The 12,579-nt window shown below is 47.3% G+C and overlaps 1 long non-coding RNA gene across 1 annotated transcript; it reads right to left on the bottom strand.

Annotated features, from left to right (window-relative positions):
* Nucleotides 1-2,430: 2,430 nt before the first annotated feature.
* Nucleotides 2,431-3,901, bottom strand: LOC128569551 (uncharacterized). The gene is made up of 3 exons (XR_008375425.1): nucleotides 3,764-3,901; nucleotides 3,495-3,664; nucleotides 2,431-2,511 (listed from the first exon to the last, which is right to left on the bottom strand). It is a non-coding gene; the product is annotated as an uncharacterized LOC128569551 (long non-coding RNA).
* Nucleotides 3,902-12,579: the final 8,678 nt, after the last annotated feature.

The following is a 12,579-nucleotide window of genomic DNA, read 5'->3' as shown; positions in this document are numbered from 1 at the left end:
CGTTTCACACCACCGCAACTCTGCACCTCGGATCAGAGCCATCTATCAGAGGACCTGCCAGCCTGGAGCAGCACTTTAATTAAAATATGTAAAACATCCTGGTGGGATTGGATCTGAAGACACAGGAGCAGGCCTTGGACCTGAGTTGGCCCTTCTCCAGGCTGGAGGGCCAGGACTTCACCAGAAGGGCCCTCTGAAGCAATTTGGAGGAGTGGTGATGTTTGCTACCCACCATGCCCCTACTCACCAAGCACAGAACTTAGCCCAGAAAGGACATCTGCATGAAAGAGAGTCCCCAAGGCCCCCAGTCCTCGGGCCAGCAGGGTGACCCCAATTGCACGCTGGGAAGCACTTGGCATCAGGCCCATTGCCAATGTTAGGAGTTGGAACGTCCATTTCCCCATCCTCAGCACTAATTTTATTCAATGGCTCATTGTGAAGCTGATTCTTGGATATTTACATAAACTCTTTAGCAAAGCCATTTCCATTTCCCAGACAGATAACCTTCCCAAGTGGACTCTTTGTTCAGACTTTGCTTTCTATGTTGACAGGAAGAGTGGTAGGAAGGCAGAGTTGTTTAGGGCAGGGATGAGCAAACTTTTTGGCAGCCAAGTTTGTATAAAACCAGAACAACTTATTTCTAGGCCAAATTTTTTAGTCCAACTTTTTTTTAAAAATCAGGAAATGGAATATTTGCAAATTGTTCTAAGCATCCTTTAAATTTTTTTTTCCCCAGCACTGAAGACATGCATGATTTTTACTGAAATGTTAAGACCTGCACAAACATCATGTACTATGATCTCACTCGGGACTTCTGGCCTGTGACACACTTCCAGCCCAAGGACATAGACTATGGGGAGTGTTGAGGGATTTGGGGCTGGGGAGTCAAATTGAACCCAGTCAGAGACCAAGGATAAAAAAGGAGCCCTGTTAGGAGCTCCTGGTCCTGGGAGATCAAAGGGCGAGAGTATCGCTTGAAAGCAAATCTCACACACAGTGGTAGGAGGGGTGATGGGTGTATATTATATGGATGGCTGCTTCTCCCTCCCACCCCAGCCTTCCCAGAACAGGGTGGGGAGAGATGCCTATAGGCTTCAAAATAACCCATGTGAAGATGAGTTCCTGTCCCAACCAGGGACAACTTCCTCAGGGCAGAGCTACAGCCACTGTCTGCATGTCGGGGTGTCAGGCTGAATTATGTGAGCTTAAAAACCAAATCCCCTCCTTCCCAGGTTACTTAACTGTCTGCCTGGCGAGGCTGGGAGATTACTGGTGACAGACACCAGGGCCTGCCTGGCTGCTCCAGACAGAGAAGCTTTGATCACCTGGAAAACTCCAGACACTAGGACTCCTAATGATGAGTAATGAGCTCAAACCATCGGAAAGTTACTGTGCATTGGGGACACACACTGCTCCCACAGAAGCCTGGGAGGATGGCCCAGGGAGTGGGGACACAATCTTCTAGAGTCCTGGGAGGAGTCTGACCCTACGCCCACCCCACCCCAGACCACTCAGAGCCCTGCTGGCTCATTGGAGATGTGGGGACCTTTCTATGCTCTGGGCATTTGGCTGTTACAGGGTTAGCTTGGGGTGTCATGGCCAGAATTTATCTTTATATTTAAGAATACAGCCTCTTCACTCCATTCATTCATTCACGTATATATTCAACACACATTTATCCAATGACTGAGATAAGACAGAGAGGGTGATGGTTGCTCAGGACAGAAAACAGCTCACCTTGGGCTCTGTCCTCAGGGGACTTGCGAAGAGAGAGACAATATGGAAACTCCGGCACCACAGGCTCTATGATAAGGGGCCTGACAGGATGGCTGCAGGGTATTGAGATTGTCCAGAGCGGAGAGACTCTAAATCATACTGTCCCTTCTGGCAGGGGGACTAGAAGCAGGCTGAGATGGAATCCATAGATCCCAGGTCCCTCTAGGCTTGGGTTGCACTCGACCGTGTGAGGGTCCCCAGTCTCATGTTGTACCCACCTCATTTCTGAGGTTCCTCCTGCTCCAGTGTTAGATGGGAAGGTGTCAACCTCCCTGAACATACACTAGAATCGCCCTGAGAGAGTGTTAAAGAGTCGTTCTTCAGGTCTGGGTTTCCTCCCCAACAGATTCTAATTCAGAAGGTCTTGGGAGCCTGGACTTAGGGTGAGCAACTATCTTGATTTGCTCCAAACCAACAGGATTTTCCAAATGTGAGGTTTTCAGTTTTAAAATTGTACCAGTCCCAAGAAAACCAAAACAGGTTAGTCACCCAGGCTAGGGCAGACACCATTAGTCCCCGACCAGTAACATTCTTTTCTTCCTGGGGTCACGGAATCCCAGTTTTGATCCAGTAGTACATGCTCAGGAAAGGGGAACCCTCCCCTAACCCCAGGAGGGAAGCCTGGGTGCCTTCGGTATTTCCATTTCCTGATGCTGGTGGTTTGTTTAAGGTAGGCTTGTGACCCAGTTCTGGCAATGAGTTGTAAAATGAAGACTTGTGGAAAGGATACTGCATCTGAAGAGAAGAAAGGAAATGCTATTTATATACAGGAAGAGAGAGAAAGGGGGAGGGGATCACCCTTCTACCTTGGAAGCAATTGTGTGAGATCATAATGGCTGGGACTGTGGCAGGCATTTGACAATCATAAGGCAACAATCCCAAGGATGCTAACACATCTGTACTGAGGATAAACAATCAGAAGGATTTTTTAAAGTCTCCATTTTCTTTTTTTTTTTTTTATTCCCCTCGGTAGAGCGCCATGGCATCACAGCTCACAGCAACCTCCAACTCCTGGGCTTAGGCGATTCTCTTGCCTCAGCCTCCCGAGTAGCTGGGACTACAGTCGCCTGCCACAATGCTTGCTATTTTTTGTTGCAGTTTGGCCGGGGCTGGCTTTGAACCCACTACCCTTGGTATATGGGGCCAGCGTTCTACTCACTGAGCCACAGGCACCACCCTAAAGTCTCCATTTTCTTATAACATCACTGAGACTCTATATAAAACCTGAAATTATCTACCTGCAATCTAATTGATACGTGGTTAAACATCTTTCTTGCCCAAACAACTACAATCTGATAGTCCACTAATGCAGCCACACACATCATGACAGTTACAAGGGGCCTAGAAATCAGCATTTCTACTAAGATCCCCCAAACTGTTCTGATGCCTTCCATTCATCTAGGTAATCCAGTGATTCTTAAAATGGGGTCCTCAGACCAACAGCATTGGCATTACCTGGGGAACTTGTTAGAAATGCACAGTCTCAGCCCCACCTGGACCTGCTGAGTTGGAAATTCTGGGAGATGGGGCCAAGCAGTCTGTCTTTCAACAAGCCCTCTTGATGACTGGTAAAGTCTAAGAATCCCTGAGTTAATCAGAAGCTGAGATGCTCTGAGTAATACCAGACCGCAAAACTTCCGGATGGAAGGTTTAAACTTAACTCGTGTCTCAGCTGCTTCTTGGTATTGCCTGGAAAATAAAGCAGTATGCCTTCTCACCTTGGTGATTTCTGTGATGTTTTTCCTCCTTCCTCCCGTAGTCTTCTCCAGGGAGGAGTCATTCTCCAGGTCATCTTGCATCAGTTGGATGCTTTGGCCAGATTTCCTGGCCTGTTGTTATTCAATAACCTCCCGGTGGTGGGGAGGGAGGCAGTGCTTTGCTGTCAAACCTGGCCAGGGCAAGAGGTGAACTTGGTTAACCCAGCAGCTAAGGAGGGAGAGTGAATGTCAATGCCCCTGGCCCAGTAACCCAGGGTGACAGTTCATACCCTTCACATAGGCCTGACTTATCTGACAACTGCACCACATGACAGCTGGCCTAGGAGGAGAGGGGGAGGCAGCTTCATCTTCTCTCTCCTCCCAGGGGTGCCCTGCCTTGACTGGTCTTTTATATTCCAGGCAGCCCCCTACTTCTCAACAATAATGAGTCGCTCAAAACCCCAGTAATAGTCCAAAGGCAGAGAGTGAACAATAGACTTCATGTTGCAAGAGGGTTCCAGTCTCAGCTTAGAAGGAAATTATAAAATCCCTAATTACACCTCCTCTTTGGAATGCTTTCTTCAACAGTAATTTTTGGCATTTCACATATGCTCTTGAACTTTGTTATTTTTCACAACTGAGCCTACTGTCAAATGGTTATTCAGCAAGCGTCACATTGTGAAGAATAATTTATTAAAAACAAATAATACTAATTCCTTCCACTACTTCAGTGTTTCCCGTGTGCCAGGCACAGGGGCTTTCCAGGCATTGTCCGTTTGAAGCAAAGAGCCACCAGCCCAGGCTTGCCTACTCAGGCTCATCTTTGTCCTGGGTGAACCGGATTTATGAGTCCTATCACAGCCACTTAATTTTGTTCATCTTCCACTCATATTTATCAAATAAAGCCAAAGTTCTGTAAAATATTTAAACTCATGTACCACTTCTGCTATGTGGTCCACGCTTGACAATGACCCACTGGCCAGTGAACCCCTGTGTAGCTGAGAATGCCCATCAGCTGAGGTTCTAGACACCAAATTCAGCACATGGGAGGCATCCAGAGGAACTGAAGTGCATTCTCAGAAAGTGAGAGCTGTGCGAGGTTCTGCCTTGCCTCTCTCGTCAGGCTGTCTAGTGTCTCTGGCGCCCTATGCCACTGGTCTTGTGTTGGGCCATCTCTCCTCTCAGAGGGCCACCCCCAGCCTCCCTCGTTTTCAATCTAACAACAATTAAGGCTGCTTCCAGGAGAAGTGAGAGCTCACACTTGGCACAGCTGTGGCTGATCTATCTCAGGATTAACATTCTCCTTGGCTGGCATCATTTGGTCATTATTATAACTGAGGCCTAAACAACAAATGTCTCTTTTGGTACCGCAGTTCGGGTAAGCAGAAAAGCCAGAAAAGGCTAAGCGGAAAGAAACATTGAAGGGTATCTTCTGGAATCTCCCTGTTAAGGGGCTACCATTTGGCAAGTTGGCCTGAGAGCTAAGCAGAGAAGCTGCCTCGTTTGGGAGTAGTTGTGCAGCTAAGCCATGGGAGCCAAGCAGCTATCTCCTCCGACTCCCTGAATGTCATCTGCTATCCAGGTAGGTGTCCATCTCACGCAGCACCATTTTCCTGCTGGTTTCTGTGCTGGGGGCATCTCAGTGGCTTCCTGCCGGCCGCAGAAAGGCATTTTCTGCCAAAAGGTAATTCCAACCTACCCCAGACCTGTCAACCCAGAAAACAGGGTGAAAAGATCCAAGGAAGGCTGTGGGCCTGGCCTTTAAAGCCTCCTCATCTGATTTCTGGCGCTGGCACTGGAAGAGGAGGGGAGACTCATGGGTTAAGGGCAACAGGTCAACAGAGGCTTGCCAAGGCTCCAGAGGGTGTTACTTTGGGGGCACTGTATTCTAGAGGCAAGTAAAAGGCTGATCCTTGGGAGGAGTATGAACTATAAAATCCAGCTAGGCCAAAACCCAAGAGCAGGCAAGCGAAGGGCCCAGCCCCCTTGCCCAGACACAGAGCATCTCAGCGACAAAGCTTTCAGGAGTCAATTCGCTTCTGCAGATGCACCATTCTGCCAGAGCATCTCTCTTTCTCCCTTCGTTCTTGCTGGGGGAGGTCAGAGTTCACATCAAATGTCATTAATCATCTTCTTGGGGGTGGGAGGGTTATTAGACAGTCCTATTAATCAGAGGCCTATCACACCCACAGCCTGGCTGGGTCGCCATTGTCCTGTTCCTCACCTATCATAGAAAGATTAGATTATCAGTGACAACTGAGACACCCTTTGAGTCACAGGAAAGCTGGAGATTGGGGTTGCTTTTATTTTATTTTTTTTTTATTTATCCTCCTGATTTGAGGATGAGCTGTTTCTTGTCTTGTCACACTGCATCCTTTTCTCCAAAGAATCGGCTTTAAGAATCCAATTTGTCAAACTGGACAATCACTGGCAAATCCATTTTTTAAAAAAAGGGGCCTCAGCGACTTTATCGAAAAGGGTGAAATAAAGCAGAAGGTTTTAAACAGGGCCTGAAAGGATTAGAAAATAAGTTGCACTGGACAACAATTAATCTCTGAAAAGCAGGGGCTTTGTAAAAAACGACCAGGCAGAGATGTGTCCGGTAGGGATCCTGGTGACCCGCATAGTGGGGGTCCATCTAGTGCCTGGACGTCCATCCCCCTTCCAGAGTGGAGTCAAACTGAGTGGAGGCTTGACGTTAAAAAGAAGATGACATCTTCCAAGCTTCCTTCTAACTCCACCAACCAAAAGCAACAGCAACATCAGCAGCAACAAAACAAAACACAACAACAACAAAACCCCGGGACAGAACAGCACAAAGAACGCAGCTTTCCACCTCTCCCAAGTCTGTGACAGACTCAGACACTCAACAGCTTCCAAGCTCCCCATAGTGGCCCTGTAGGGAGTCAGAAAGGGAGTGGGTGCTTTCCAGTCCCTCCAAAGCACGGAGACCAGAGTGAACACTATGTTAGCTTAGATGGGACCAGTGCCTTGTTGACACTGGAGTCCAGGGGTTACAAACACAGATGGGACCCAGAAGGAATGTAAACGGGGTTAAGAGCAAACCCACATGGTATGGTGAAGATTGTGGCAAGACAGTGCATGGGCCTGCCCACAGGGCCAGCAACAACCCATCCCACACTCTTTGCACTGTGGGAGGGGAAGGTGCAAATTCACCAGCTCTTCCAGGTTTCGGGAGATTCTAGAGACTTAGGTTTTTATGTGAACACTCCCTATTTTGATTATTGGCAACTTATTTCTTTTTAAAAAATCATTTTGCATACTAAAATAAAACCCAATTTGCCCTGAGGCCTAGGGGTTATGACATTAATCTAATCCACCTGCCTCCGTGCAAATAAAGACCACAAAGCCCAGAGAGGCTGGTAGCTGCAAAGGTCACACCACTGGTTAGAAGCAGAGCCAATCAAGGCAGGAGCCTGGTTCCAATCTCCAGCCAGGCCCTCTCTGCTCCAGACCTGGATATATGAACATGTATATGACCAATCAGCAGGTGAGTCATTCAAGGGCAATAAAAGTGGTAAGAGAGAAGAGGCTTTGCTCTTACACCTTTCCTGTGAAATCTGAGAAAGGACTTTGTACCCTTGATAACACAGTCATTTAAGTTTTCTACCTGCAGTCTGGCTCTGAGTGTCCTCTGTGTGGGTGCTGTAGAGGTCTTGAGCAGGGGACAGAGGGGCTTCCCAGTGGCCCTCCAGTTGCAGCTATGGACTTCTAGCTCTGTGGAGGTGCATTTGCACACTTGGCCCCAGCAAAAATCTGGAGCCAGGAAGCCAAACTACCTTTGCGAATACCAGCTCTGCCTCTTAACTAGTTGTGTGACTTCGGATAAATCATTCAACCTCTCTGGACCTTAATTGCCTGATTTTAAAAATGGGAATTAAAAATGGCACAGGGAAGAGACTGCTGCATAACAAGTGCTTAAAAAAAAGTTGTTGTATAATATAATCATGTTTTATGTTATCTTCAAAGGTGCCTGATATTGAGACACGACATTATAGAAAAGTGGGTCTAGAAAGAATCTTAGAAACCATTTGAAATTGCTTATCCAACCTTAGAAAAAACCCTAAGGTCCAGAGATGGAAAAAAGTTTATTTTCTGCTGTAGGCACCTGTGAAAATCTGCATTCCCACAAGCATATTTCAATTCTCAGCACTTCATAGCCCTGTGCCGACCGTTTTGCTTTCCTATCATGACCTCATAGGACATAAGGAGAGTTTCTGCTTTAGATGTATTTAAAAGCAAAGCCATAGAAGCCTTCAGACTCCCAAATATTTCAGCAACGTCAGCATAGACAACACTGGATAACGTGTCCACTCCTGTGCTCATTAAAGAAAGATTTATGAGACAACTTGAGGCTGTATTTGTCCACTGCAAGCTTGCAACCGGCTTCATTTTTAAAAAGGATTATTCCCCAAAGCACTTTGTGATCATTAGCGAGAGGTTGAGCTTCAAAGAAATTTTGGTGTTTTGGAAAAGATACCATATGTCTTTACACACTGACTTATGTGTGGCTATGAGTCTCTACACACTGGCTGTGTTTTGGTGTGAGTCTTTATACACTGGCTTGATGCATTATGATCGAGCTATTGATCGTTTGCGAAAATTGAACATTTGAACATGTTAACTGTTGACAAATCTCAACAAGTATCATATCTTCCTCTAGTAGGTGATTAATTGAAAGCTCATGGAGGTCTGGGGTGGAATGGAAGAATTAAGGGCTAGAGTGATGGGGCAAAACATGACTACTTACTTGGCTTTAAGGCCTTGTGCTAATTTCTTAAACTCTCCAAGTCTCCGCTTACTCGTGTAGGAGCTCCCTTCCACCCAGGCGGGTGTTCATCTGCAGACAGGCATTTACTGAGTGATTTGTATATGGTACCTCTTAGTGAGTGCTGGGATGAATCAGCTCAAAGCTAAATTCAGGTTACCATCAAATGAGAGGAGAGAACAACAAACACATCGAGCTTTGGGCTTTTACTTAGGATTCTGATCTAAAGGCCAGTGGCCGAGTTATTTATTTATTTATTTTGGAGACAGAGCCTCAAGCTGTTGCCCTGGGTAGAGTGCCGTGGCATCACAGCTCACAGCAACCTCCAGCTCCTGGGCTCAAATGAGTCTCCTGCCTCAGCCTCCCAAGTAGCTGGGACTATAGGCACCAGCCACAACGCCTAGCTATTTTTTGGTTGCAGCCGTCATTGTTGTTTGGCAGGCCGGGATGGATTCAAACCCTCCAGCTCAGGTGTATGTGGCTGGTGCCTTAGCCGATTGAGCCACAGGCGCCGAAGCGGGTGAGTTGTTTAAATAAGAGCCTGCACTCTTCTCAGAGCTCCCCGGGACCCTGAAGTTGGAGACCTGCCTGAGTTTCAGTTTAGGCATGCTATTTTTGATTTATTGACCTTCCTGCAACCTTCTACCATACTGAAGCAATCTGAGAGGGGAAGGATTGTGAGGTGCCTCCCTAAGCTTCCTGTGTAAGGGAGGAGCTGAGCCTCAGAGGACAACCCGGAGGGCTCAGTCCATGCTGTCCAGAGACCTCTGGCCTGTTCTGCTACTCTGGGGAAGAGTCCTCAAGAGTTACCATCTACCTGAGCAGTACAGAGGTGAATGATAGCAGTGCTAAGTAGGAGTCAAGAGAGTAGGGGGCCTGGAGTCTGAGACAGAGATAATAAGGGGAGTCAGAGTTTCTTGAGCATTTACGATGAGCAAAGCATGACGGTTCAAGTTTCATACCCAGAATCTCATCCAGTCCTCACATCAGCCCCATGAGGTAGATATGAGTATCGTCAGAGCTGGGAACACTGACAAGTTAGCTTGCTGTTCAAGGCCACGTGTGTCCCATTGGGCAGAGCCCAGATTTCAAAGCATGGTGGGCACACTCTGACCTGCCAGCCACATAGCTTTCCTGAACACACCTGACTCTTTCAGAGCTCGGACAGGGGACTCCCAGCAGCCACGCCTGTACCTCATTCTATTTTAGGGCAAATCTCTCCCTCTGCCTGGAAAGACATCCTTCTAAAGAGGCCTGTGCTTCCCTCTGGGGGCCCTTTCTCTGGATGCTGGAATTCTGGAAGTCCCCTGGAGCTGCATGTTAGCATGCTGAACACACACACAGGAACCCCAAGCTGCAAGTAGAATTCCGGGAGCGCTGCCCGGCCTGGGGAAGAAGCGGGGGGCTCCTTTCTTCTCACCACCCCTCCACCTGCCGCCCTCCCTACCCGGCATCCTGATCTGCTGCCTGCTGGGCTGCTGGACTAGGAAGGACAAGTCCTCCCCGTGCATGTCCAGGGCTGTGTTCTTGGCTTCCATGACCTTACAAAGGCCCTCCCCTAATGTGCTATTTAGATTTGGGGGAGGGGAGGGAGGCAAGAAGGAGAGAAAAGAGGAATAGAAGGAGTCTAAAATAAGTGTATTGGCTACCGGGAGAGAAACTCGGGGCTCATAGCACCAAATGGAGTATTTGTAAGCTCTCAGCCACCTGAAGTGTAGCTCTTTCCCCCTACATGCTTAATAAAAGCTGACAGCCTGCATTGTTCTGCCACAGCAAGGTAACTACATCCCAGTGATAGGGTGAGGGCAGTGAGGGACAAAGGCACCAGAGCTGAGGGGAGGGGGTGGTGGAGGAACATAAGAATGGGGGCCGGTGGGGGGCGACTTTTAATCGGAGGCCTGGCGGAAGACCCTGGGAACGGCAGCCCACTGACAGTGGAGACCAGGAGCTCCAGATGGCTTTTTGTCTCGATGTAATAAAAAATGTCATCTGACAGGCCCTGGGATAGGACTCAGGGAAACAGAAGTCTGCCGGGCGGGGGAGTGGGCCGGGTTAAAGGCACCAGAGTCTGAGAAAGACAAAAAGAAGTGGCTGTCTCTTCAAGCAATTAGGGGCTTTACAAATGACATTTAATTCCAGAGGTGCACACCAGGGACAAAGCCAGTTGTTTTCAGGTCTTGGCAGGGGTGGAACAATTGGAAATGCTCTGGACACTTGGCCTCTGAAGAAAGGTGGTAACTTTGCCAACGAACCATGGATGTGGGTTCTTCATATGCACACACACACCCCCCACCACCCCTCCTAGTCATTAGGGGATGATAGAAAGATACAGGCCTTCCTCGTGCAATTTAATTGCTCATAGACCAAAAAGTGATGAGTTCCATCAAATTGCACAGACATCCTGTAGGAGACCAGCTGCTGTATTAATGTGGCTTCTCGGAGGGGGACACACCCCCACCTGCTTCACCAGGAGCATACAGAAGCCCAGGGAAACAGTGGTACCCCTGTGGCCTCTGATGGGGCTGTCGCTTTTTATTAAGTAATCTCTGCCTTTCAGATCACTGCTTGTTTTCTTCCCAAAGGTCTTGGTTGCTGTGCGGGCCCAGCACCACAGCAGGCTCTCAATAAATATTAAACAGTGGATGCTGGTGATGTTTCCAGATTTCATTGTAAAGAACAACTTGTCTTAAACCCGGCCCCGGCTGAACTGCAACCAAAAAATAGCCGGGCGTTGTGGCGGGCACCTGTAGTCCCAGCTACTTGGGAGGCTGAGGAAGAGAATCGCTTAAGCCCAGGAGTTGGAGGTTGCTGTGAGCTGTGTGATGCCATAGCACTCTACTGAGGGCCATAAAGTGAGACTCTATCTCTACAAAAAAAAAATAATAATAATAAAAATAAATAAAATTAAAAAAAAAACAACAAAAGAACAACTTGTCACCCAGGGTACAGGCCCCATTCTAGGACTATAGTGTGGTCACCAAAGCTGGATAGTAGGAAGTTTAAGGTAGGATGAGTTAGGGGCTCTAAGGCAAGGAAATGAGGCAGGAGGGTTGGTGGATATTAGCAAATGCCTCTTAGAGAGACAAAGATTACAAAAGGAAGATGTGTAATTCTGGTGAGGATGTGGGGAAAGGGGCATCCCCACTAGGTGGTGAAGAGTGGCGTAAAGGCTTTTCCAAAAACAAGGTGTCAATATTGACCAGAATGTAAATGTACATGCCCTTTGAGCAGGCCCCAAGGGCGTGTACATATGTGCGCAAAGTTGTAGATATCAGAAGATGTTCGTGGCAATGTGGTTCATAATGAAAAAGGAGAAGCAAACTTCAAAATTCATCATCAGGGAATACTCTCCAATTATTAAAAAATAATGAAGTGAATTAACACCTATTGATGTGGAAAAGCCTTTAAGACAAATTGTTAAAAAAAAAAAAGCACTGATTAATAAACAATACATATGACATAATAGCATTATGTTTAAAAACAAAACAAAACAGGCTGGGCATGGTAGCTCACGCCTATGATCCTAGCACTTTGGGAGGCTGAGGCAGAAGATTGCTTGAGCTCAGGAGTTTGAGACCAGCCAGAGCAAGAGTGAGACCCCCTCTCTACTAAAAATAGAAAAACTAGCTGGGCATTCTGACAGGCACCTCTAGTCCCAGCTACTCGGGAGGCTGAGGCAAGAGGTTGAGGCTGAACCCAAGAGTTTGAGGTTGCTTGCGAGCTATGATGACATAACGGCACTCTACTCAGGGTGACTGAGTGAGACTCTGTAAACAATAACAACAACAACAAAAAACCCAAGCCTAAATATCTAATATGAGCAAATATATGGACATATCTAGACATAAATGCACAGGTAGTGGTTACCTTTGGGGGCTCTTCAGAAGAGATGGCAGAGAGAGGTTTTCAAAGGGGCTCTTTAACATTTTTCTTTCAAATTTTTATAATGAAACTGTCTGCACATGACTCACATAATTTAAAAATTAAAATATGCATGTGATAAACATCTCTGTGTTTTAGGCATGAGCGCTGGAGTTTGATCAAACCTTGAGGCCCGCTCTGCCACTGTCTTGGTTCTGACTCAGGCCAAGTCCTCCGTGTCTCTGAGCTTTGGTTTCCTCCACTCTGGGGGGGTGGGGCTAATGGTTTGTACCCTATAGGTTGCTGAGAGGTTTTGATGACATTCGCTTAGAAGTGCTCAGCCCCTGGCACAGTCTCAGTGCTCAACGAATTGTCATGGTTAATATTGTTGCAGATCAAGTCCTCTAAGAGTCTCTTGGAATTGGGGAAGGAAGTAGGGAAAGCAACAAGAAGACC

Source organism: Nycticebus coucang, chromosome 18, assembly GCF_027406575.1.
Source record: "Nycticebus coucang isolate mNycCou1 chromosome 18, mNycCou1.pri, whole genome shotgun sequence".
Taxonomy (NCBI): domain Eukaryota; kingdom Metazoa; phylum Chordata; class Mammalia; order Primates; family Lorisidae; genus Nycticebus; species Nycticebus coucang.
This window is presented reverse-complemented; position numbering and strand designations above follow the sequence as displayed.